Consider the following 9,728-nt stretch of genomic DNA (forward strand, 5'->3'; position numbering starts at 1 on the left):
TTTCCAGCAGGCCTCTCCACATTATGGTCCCTTAGGGTTTCTTGATCTCAGTCTACCCCCATCTGCTTTTGAAACAGGAAAAAGAAGCACCAAGAAATGGGAGCCTTACAGGTTGCAGCAATACAGCTCCAAATCAGTAACTAAGCAGTGACGGGCCACCTCCTGGCACTGAACGAGGTGCCCTGAGAGATGAGCTGCGGGGGTCCTTGAGGAGCTCCTGGTCTTGTGGTAGAGAGGAAGGAATGTGAAATGTGGAGTCAGACTGGTTTCAAGGCCCAGCTCTGCCTTTTGCTGTTAAGTTAAAAATAAACAAGCAACAGTACCTGCCTCCCCACCTCTAGCCTCCAGTCTCACTCCATACAGGCCGCCACCTTCCTTTTGGCTATTTCTTCTGATGTTAACCCACATATATTCAAACAATGAGCTCATACTATCAATACTTGATTTATCATTTTTAGACAATGTTTATTTATTTCTTATTCCGGAAGTTGAGGAATCAGCTCTCTTGCACCCTTTTAACCCCGACCTTCCCCCCACCCCATAACACACTTTTCTGCAATTTATAGTTAAATCAATAGTTAGTGTTTAACTTATTGACCAAGTAAATAAACAGAGTTCACTTGAGTAGAAAACTACTATTACATTTTCTTTCTCTTCCAACTAGGTTCTACCCGGAATTAATAATTGTCTTTTCTTTTTCAATTGCTTACCTAGAGCAACTTTCTTCCAAATGTTCCAAACATGTAGCAATAATTTTTCAAAACGCTCACACCTTAATAGATCATACTCCTCGTTTCCTTGGAGAGCTCTCTCCCATGGATCTTTTTACTGCTCTAATTTGGACTGGATGTTCACAAAAATGTTGTCCTGGGATTTCCTTCTGCTAGTTTCCACTGTTGGGTATCCTATTTCCTGACTCCTACATTTTACTCCTTTTTGGTCCATTCCTTCATTTTCTTGAAGAACATTCTCCCATAGCTTTATGAGAGTTATTTTTTGTGTGTTTCTGTAAAAGTCTGAAAATATCTTTTTTTCTGTCCTTATGCTGGATTTTCTGAGTGTATAAATTTTATGTTAGAAATGTTTCCCTTGGATGGAGTCTCAAGTGTTGCTGCTGGAAAGTGTGATGCCATTTTGATTCCTGTGCTTTTTCACTTTTGAAGCTTTTAAAATCCTTTCTGAAATCATATGATCGTAAGCCTTGGTACAGGTCTTTTTCATTATTATATTAGGTTCTTGGTGACCTCTTTTAATCAAGTACTGTCATTCAGTTTTTGGAAATGTCTTTATTATCAGGCAACACCTAGTCTTTTCATTGGGAACTTTTAAATGGCAGTCATTAGAGGTGTTGCCTCTCCCTTCTCTGGAGAAGACTTGTACTTTGCCAGGGAGAGTGAGTGGTGGGGATAATAGATGTCTGGCTGTGGACATGCTGGGAGCTGGGTGGGGAAAGGGCTGAGGCTGTCCCAGTTCAGTATGTAGACCTTCCTTTGATCACTTAGTTTTCTCCCTACCACTCATCACTGCCCTTGAAACTATGCCTGACGTCCCTGAGTGTTGGAGCCTCAGGGTTAACTTTCCTACCTCCTTATGCAGCAAGAGGGTTTGGAGTGGTGATCTGGCTGTTGAGAGAGGAGATTTGGGGGTGAGATATGGACTCCAACCAATCCCCCTATAGATCTCATTTCTGACCTTTCGAGGATAACCCTTTTTTCGAAGCATTATTCCTTTTGGAAGTTAAACTGGGGTGAACTGACTCACTTCCTGTTGGTGGCACTTAGTTTGTAATTTCCTCTGCTTCAAGCCAGTTAACATTCCTTCATCTGCTTTCCTCCTTCCAAATACTGGTTGAACTCTGTCATACGCTATTGTGTCCTTTCCTGTTTTTTGAACTTCTGTGAGTTAAAGCCTTTTTATATTTCTTTAGTGTTGTGTCAGTAGGGTTTTGAGAGTTTGAGGGCAGATAAAGGATGAGAGTCAATCTGCCACCTTGAATCAACAGTCTCTGGTCACTTATTATTTGTTTATTTTTATCTCAACTTTTCTTCTAAATAAAGTTTGATGTGGATTGTAAAAAAGAAATATTAAGTACAATCTTAAAAAGAATTAAAAAGAAGAACACAGCGAAAAAAAGGAGAGGTCAGTTGCTGGGATAAATTCTATATCTAAGGTTCTTGGTCACCAAGGTAAAAGGGGAAATATTATGTGTTTTTTATTGGTGAAGGGAGAAGGGAAGGAATAATGGCACATACACATACACACCCATATTACAGATATTATTTGTTTTAATCCTCTCAAGATCCCTAGAAGGTGGTTATTACTATCAATAATTTTCAGATGAAAAACTAAGGTTTAAAAAGGTTCAAGATTGAGGGTACGAGGGTAGCTCAGTGGTAGAATTCTCACCTGCCATGCGGGAGACCTGGGTTTGATTCCTGGCCTGTGCACTCCTCCCCCACCTGCCACCCCCCGCCAAAAAATTTCAACAAATGGTACTGCAATAACGGGACAGTCACATGGAGAAAGATGAAATGTGACCCTCCCCATACAACATACAACAAGAAAAAAAGGTTCAAGATGGCAAAGTGAGATGCTACGGGGCATCTCCTCCGCTTTCTCCCCCTCCTCCTTCTCCTCCTGTTGGCATTTAAAGAAAACTGTCTTATAATACTAGCTGGATATAAGCTTAAACAGAAGCCTCAGAATCTAAATTCCAGTGATAACACACGAAAATATAAAAATGTCCATGTTTCAACAAAAGGTTACAAAACATAAAGAGAAACAGGAAGTGGTGATGACCCAGGCAAAGGAGTAGGTTAAACCATTAGAAACCATCGATAAAGAGTGCCAGACCCAAGGACCTGGGTTCGATTCCCGGTGCCTGCCCATGTAAAAAAAAAAGAGTGCCAGACCTGGGATACAGACAAAGACTTAACAAAAAAATGGCCCTGAATACGTTCAAAGAGATCAAGGAAAACATAGAGAAGGAACTACAGGGAATCAAAAAAATGACAGAAGAACACAAAAAGAATATTAATACAGAGATGGAAATGATGAAAAAGAATCAAATAGAGCTGAGGATCACAGTAATAGAAACGTAAAATTCTCTAGAGAAGTTCAACTGTAGATTAGAGCTGGCAGAAGAAAGAATCAGAAAACTTGAAGATAAGACAATTGAAACCATTCAAGTTTGAGGAGCAGAAAAGAGGAAAGAATGAAGAAACGTGAACAGAGCCTGGGGCACCATCAAGTCTACCAATATTCACATTGTGGGAGTCCAGAAGAAGAAGAAAGAGAGAAAGGGACAGAGAGTATTCAAAGAAACAATAGCTGAAAACTTCCCAAATTTAATGAAAGACACGAATATACACGTCCAAGATGCTCAATGCATTGCTAACAGGATAAACCAAATAGATCCACACTGCAGCCTATTATAACCAAACTGTTGAATACCCAAAATAGAAAATTCTGAAAGCTGCAAGAGAGAAGCAATGTGTTACTTAAGGAACCTCAATAAGATTAAGTTCCCATTTCTTGTTGGAAACCATGGAGGTAAGAAGGCAGTGCAATGACATATTTAAAGGCGTGAAAGCAAAAAATTGCCCATCAAGAACTCATTAAAACTTTCTTTCAAAACTGAGGGAGAGATGAAGACATTCCAAGAAAAACAGAAGCTGAGGGGGTTTGTTACCACTTGACCAGGCCCATAGGAGATGCTAAAGAGAGTTCCTCAGGTTGAAAGGAAAGGACAATAGACAACAGATCGAAGCTGCATGAAGAGAAGAAATAAAGATATCTCTGGTGAGGGTAATGATATGTGTTCAGTCCCTGTCACATTATCTATAAGACCTCACTAAGCTGCCTCAAAAGACATTCAAACATGATTAGGGATCCCTCTGCCCCACCTCCAACCTCACAATCAGCAATTCCATTAAACATGAAATTCAACAAATTTGTGGAAGTTCAAACAATACTCATCCATAGTGAATGTCAAGTATGTCCCATGCCTTCTGCTATGCCCCTGGAGACAAATGTGAAAAAGACAGTCCCTGCTTTCAAGGACTGTACAGTTTGGGGGTGGCATAGAGCCCTGCAAATAAGGAGTTTCAACTTCAATAGTGTGGTAAGGGCTACAACGGAGTAAGCACAGGATATTTTGAGAATGTAAGGGAGGGACACCTAATCAAACCTTGATTGGGATGGTAGCTGGTATGGAAGTGTTTCTAAAGGAGACACTATCCAGGCTGAAAGGCAATCTTCAGCTAGCCAGGTGAGAAGGTGCGGAGTCTTTTCCAGGTAGAGGGAATAAAATATGCAAAAGCTCAGAGGTGAGAAAGTGTAAGGCACATTTAAAATAAAAAAGGGGAGGCAGTGCTGCACACTGCTTAGGAACACAGACTCTATCTTCCACCTCTTGGCTGTGTGATCTTAGGCAAATGACTTAATCTTTCTGGGTTTCAGCTCCTTACTTGTGAAAAGACCATAATATCTTATAAGAGTCAATAAACTACCCAACATATAGAAAATCCTCAATGAAATTTAGCTCTTATTTTTACTGCTGTGATTGTGACTGGAGCATAAGGATGGAAGCAGCAAGATGAGGCTGGAAAAATAGGTAAAGTCAGAGAATGAAGGGCCTTATATGCCTTGCTGCCGGTTTTGCATTCTGTCCTGAGGGCAATATGAAGGTACTGAAGGGTTCTAAGTCAAGAGTGGCAAGAAGAGATTTTGTTTTAGAATTATTTTGCCTGCAGTGTAGAAAGAGGGTTGGGAAGAAGGCAAGACTGAAGGTGGGGCTTCAGTTAGGAGGCTGTGGTGGTTTGAAGCTGTACATACCCCCCAAAAACATGTGCTTAAACTTAATCCATTCCTGTGGGTGTGAATCCATTATAAGTAGAACCTTTTGATGAGTCTACTTCAGTTAAAGTGTGATCCACCTCAATCAAATGGGTCTGAGCCCTATTACTGGAGTCCTTTATAAGCGGAATGGAATTCAGACAGAGAAAAAGCCATAGAGGGTGTAGCCAGAGGCTGAAATAAAGAAACCAGGAAGAGAACAAAGAGGTCAGGGAAGGCTACCATGCGCATTGCCATGTGATAAGCTAAGGACCAAGAACTGCCAGCAGCCAGCCCCAGAATGCCACAGTCTTCAGGGAGAAAGCATTGCCTTGATGATGCCTTGATTTGGACTTTCTTTTAGCCTCCAAACCATAGGCAAATAAATTTCCATTGTTTAACCAGACCCATTTTTATGGTATTTGCTTGAGCAGCCTAGGAAACTAAAACAGAGGCCATTCTAGTAATCTCAACAGAAGATGCTGATGACAGTAGGGTTGGTAAGGAGGAAATCCTAGAAATGCCACATAGGTAGAAGCCACAGGACCTGATGAATAGCCCCAAACTAATCTCATCTCCATATTACGATGGATCTCAATTGTCCAAATTCCCCAGGTCCTTTCTGGGTCCTCTGTGTAAGTGGCCAACTTCTCTTTTGTCCTTTGGAAAATTCCCCAAGACAATTACAGGCTCTCTGCTCAGTGGTCCCAACTATAATTCCTCTTTCCTTACTAATATTGTAAAACTTATCCATTTCTTCCACTAGAGTGTGAGTTCCTCAGGACAAGGGCTGGTTGTCTCTATTTCTGTGTCCCCAGGGCCTGGCATAAAGCCTGGCACAAAATAGTTGCTTAATAAATGCTCATTGGGTGAATGAATGGAGAAATAAGCCAGTTCCTGTTTAGATGGCTATACCTGAATATCTATGAAATTCAGGTACAGCCCTATTCAGGTCCATATGACTATATACCTATTCAGGTATAGCCCTAATAAGACTACCAACTTCCCAAAGCTGCCATGGGCAGAGTGGCAGTTTTGCCATCCAAGAAGGCCAGTGCAAAGTCTATGAGGCATTTTACAGCAATGAGAGGAAATAGCAATGTCAGCAGCAGTGTCATCTCTGGACACTAAGGACAGGGATTCAGTGCCATGTACGGTCAGTTAAATTGTAATTGGCGTGAACTGTTCCTCTGCAAACCATAATGTTCTTTAGCTGCAGCCAAATGGCATTCAAGAAGAGGAAAAAATTTTTTGAAATGTCAAAGAAATTATTTCCAATTTGGTGCTCACAACCAGAGACTCTAATGATCAGTGGAAATGAGAAGCAAACAAATTAGCACTAATGGAAAATGGCTTTTGGGAAAGAGGATTTAATTTATAGTCAGCCGATCATGGCATGCAGCATGCAGTAAAAGTCAGTTTCACTGGCTTGATCATAAGAACTGGAGCACACATGGAATGCCAGAGAAAAATATATGTAGGCCATCATGCTTATTGGAATCTCTCTGTAAGTGGCAGCCAATTAAAATAGCCATTATTTTACCTTGGAGAGAAAATGGTCTGAAAAATCAAAGCACATGAAATTAAAATCTGGATTAGGAACCTTGGTCCAAATTGGTTTGTTTGTGGCCTTCTAACCTTGGCAAGGTCTTCTGCAAGGACGGCAAACCTACTTTGTCTTCATCCCAGAATGGACTCTATTTTTAATTTCCTCCCATCTTCAGAGGTGATTAATAAATCTGGATTCATCCATAAATCATTTCTATAGCAGCCAAATGGTTCTTCTTAATGCAGAGAAACTAAAATCACAAAATCTCAAAAACTTCAGCTCCTTTACTAAGCCAAAGGTCTAACAAAGACAAAGGTCTTTGTGAGAAGAGGTATTAAAAATCAAGAGGTCAAAAGGTCTTGTTTCTAAATAAAATTCACCAGAGAGGTTTTTTTCCTTTAAATCAAAAGACACATTTCTAAAAGCAAGATGCCTCCAAGGCATGGGCTACCTGCCTAGTTCACTGTCCGTAGATGGCCTCAGAGACAACAAGGCAGTCATTGTCTCCCTGTTCCTGAAGCTTTCACCTGCAAAGTGGAACAGAGGTCTGTTCCTTTGGCTGCTATTCCCTACTCCTCACTCTCAGCTATCTATTCACACACATACACACACACACACACACAGAGAGAGAGAGAGAGAGAGAGAGAGAGAGAGAGACAGATAGACAGGGAGAAGCATTCTTTCCCAAAATTTCAGGCCAGATAAAAAGATGTCCTTGCCTTCACTTCTGCCTCAGATGCTTATATAGTCCAATTTGTCACTTCCTTATAGTTCCCTTTCTGCTTCCTACTCATCACCTCTTCACAAACCTTTCATGCCATTCATCCTACAGGCTCCATCTGCCCACATTCACTTTTTCCCTCCATCCTTTCCCTATAGACCTCCTTTCCCCCATCTCCTCCCTCATTCTGTCCCTTGACCTACTGTGGTGTTTTGGAGCTATGTACCCCAGAAAAACAGGTTCTTAAACTTGGTCCATTCCTGAGGGTGTGAACCATTGTAAAGGAGGACCTTTAGATGAGGTTACTTCCGTTAAGGTGTGACCCAGCTCAATCAGGATGGGTCTTAATCCTGTTACTGAAGTCCTTTATAAGCAGAATGAAATGCAGACACACAGAGAGAAAGGCACAGAAAGGGCAGCCAGGAATTGAAATCAAGGGAACCTGAAAGAGGGGGGAGAGGCCAGGAGAGCCGCCAAGTCCACTGCCATATGACAGAAAGCTAAGGACCAAAGATCCCCAGCAACCAACCCCAGAACACCAGTTTTAAGGAAAAAAGCATTGCCTTGATTTGGACTTCTCCTAATCTCAAGACTGTGAGATATTAAATCCCCATTGTTCAAGTCAGCCCATTGCATGGTATTTGCTTGAGCTACCAAGGAAACTAAAACACCCTCATTCTCTATCCACAGACTCCAGTTTTCCTCTCTCCATCCAATCCGCCTAGCCCCAGTCTCTCCCCAGATTCGACTCTGCCCTCAACTCTACTCCACAGATCTATCTCATACTCTTCCCTCAAAATGCAACTCTCTAGATCAACCATACCCTCTCTACGCACACCCTCTTTACCCCTTCATTGCTCTAGAGTTCATCTTCCCTGATCTAATTACTATCCTTCCTTTCCTTCCCAACCTTCTCATTATGGCCTCAAAATTCCTTGTCTCAGATCAGCAGTCTTCTCCCCCCTCAGCTTCTTCATGTTCATTCTGCCCACCTCTATCTTGAGCTCAAAGTTGGCTCCTCCCCAGGGCTGCACTTCTGCATAGCCCTCTCTAGTGAAGCTGCTCATACTCTCATACTCCAAGCATATCTCAGAATCCAGAAAGGGGTGGCTAGTGTCTCCTCACCAAAGCTCAATCCAGATCCTATTCCACCTCCTTCTTGTAAAAACCCTTGCTATTTTGAAATATCATGCCATTTAACTGTATCGATCCTTGCTGCTCTTCAGACTGTCATCTACAGACTCCAGAACAATCTGCTTTTCATAAGGGACTTTGGTACCTAGCTCACAAGCATCTTATCCCTCATTCCCTCTCAAGTCCTGACATTGCTGAGAATTTTAACAGCCATATCATAACCCGACCATCTCCTATACTCCACTTCAGCCACCCACACCTGGGTCACCATCTGGAACTAATCAAATGTCATTACTCCATTTTCTGATCACAACTCTCTCTCCCAACTATTTCTAATATGGGTTCTTTGATCTCATTGAGACCTCTAGTCCATAACACCTTACACTCTCCTCTCTAGTTTAGGTTCTACATTTAGGGCCATCATTTTAAGCAGTTTCTTGTCAGGATCCTCAACTTCCTAGTCCTTTGTCCTTCAATCCATCTGGCAAAACCCAAACCTGGATCAATTCAACCTCTCGGTACATACCACTAAGTGGCTAAATGTTGTTGGGGAAAAATATATATATCATGCAACCATGCAGACTGATCCTGCTACAAATTAATGGTCACCAACCTCAATAGAACCATCAGAACTGCCCAGAAATCTGTAAGTTACCTTAGCCATCTTGCTTTCATTTGCCATCACAGCTATATCAATCTTTCTCTGCTCTGCTCAAACCTCCCACCCCATCCTCCAATTCCACTCTCACTGTCTGATAGCATGTCTCTATTACGTAGAAAAAAAGAAACCATAGAACAAGAATTCTCTCAACTTCCTGCCACCAAACCTAACAATGTACCAATCTTGACACACACCCTTTCTTTCTGTCACAATAAAAGCATCCCTTGACCTTTCTTTTCTTTTTAAACTTTAAAAAAATTTATTTATTTATTAAACATAACAACATACAAATATTCTTACCATATGATCATTCCATTCTTGATATATAATCAATAACTCACAATATCATCACATAGTTGTATACATGTCTAAGGAATCCATCCTCTCCTCTCCATTCCGGCTGTCACTCCAAGCCTTAGTCCACCTTAATCTTTCCCTACCACTGTAATAACTTCCTAACTAGTCTCCCTCCTTCTTCCAATCCCTTCTTGATGTTGATTTTTCTAATACATAAATCTGATCATTGCTCCTCTGCTCAGAGCCCTGCAATGACTCCCTACTGTCCTCAGGAGAAAGTCTAAGCTCTTGGGCTTATAGGGGTAACATGCATTAGAAAATTTTCACCATCAGCAAGATCAGTCTATAAGCCCAAAGCTGAGTTTGGATCACAGACCCTCCAGGATCCGGGCCTAACTGTTCTTCAAAGGATGCTCTCACACTAGACTCTCCTCTGGCCAGATGTCTCAGGTTATTTCTGGCACTCACTTTTGCTTTCCCTTATATGAACTCTTGCTAGGGGTCCTTTCCCCTCCATATCTCCACAAGTC

At 41.6% G+C, this 9,728-nt stretch overlaps 1 protein-coding gene across 3 annotated transcripts in view; it reads right to left on the reverse strand.

The window, feature by feature from the left end:
* ARMH1 (armadillo like helical domain containing 1) overlaps nucleotides 1-9,728 on the reverse strand; it is a 46,159-nt gene that overhangs the window by 35,808 nt on the left and 623 nt on the right. For all 3 annotated transcript variants that reach the window (XM_077149911.1, XM_077149912.1, XM_077149910.1), the window contains exon 2: nucleotides 110-222. The gene's annotated coding sequence lies outside the window, so the exon portion shown is untranslated. The remainder of the gene's footprint in view (nucleotides 1-109; nucleotides 223-9,728) is intronic.

The sequence above is a fragment of the Tamandua tetradactyla genome, chromosome 2, assembly GCF_023851605.1.
Source record: "Tamandua tetradactyla isolate mTamTet1 chromosome 2, mTamTet1.pri, whole genome shotgun sequence".
Classification (NCBI taxonomy): Eukaryota; Metazoa; Chordata; class Mammalia; order Pilosa; family Myrmecophagidae; genus Tamandua; species Tamandua tetradactyla.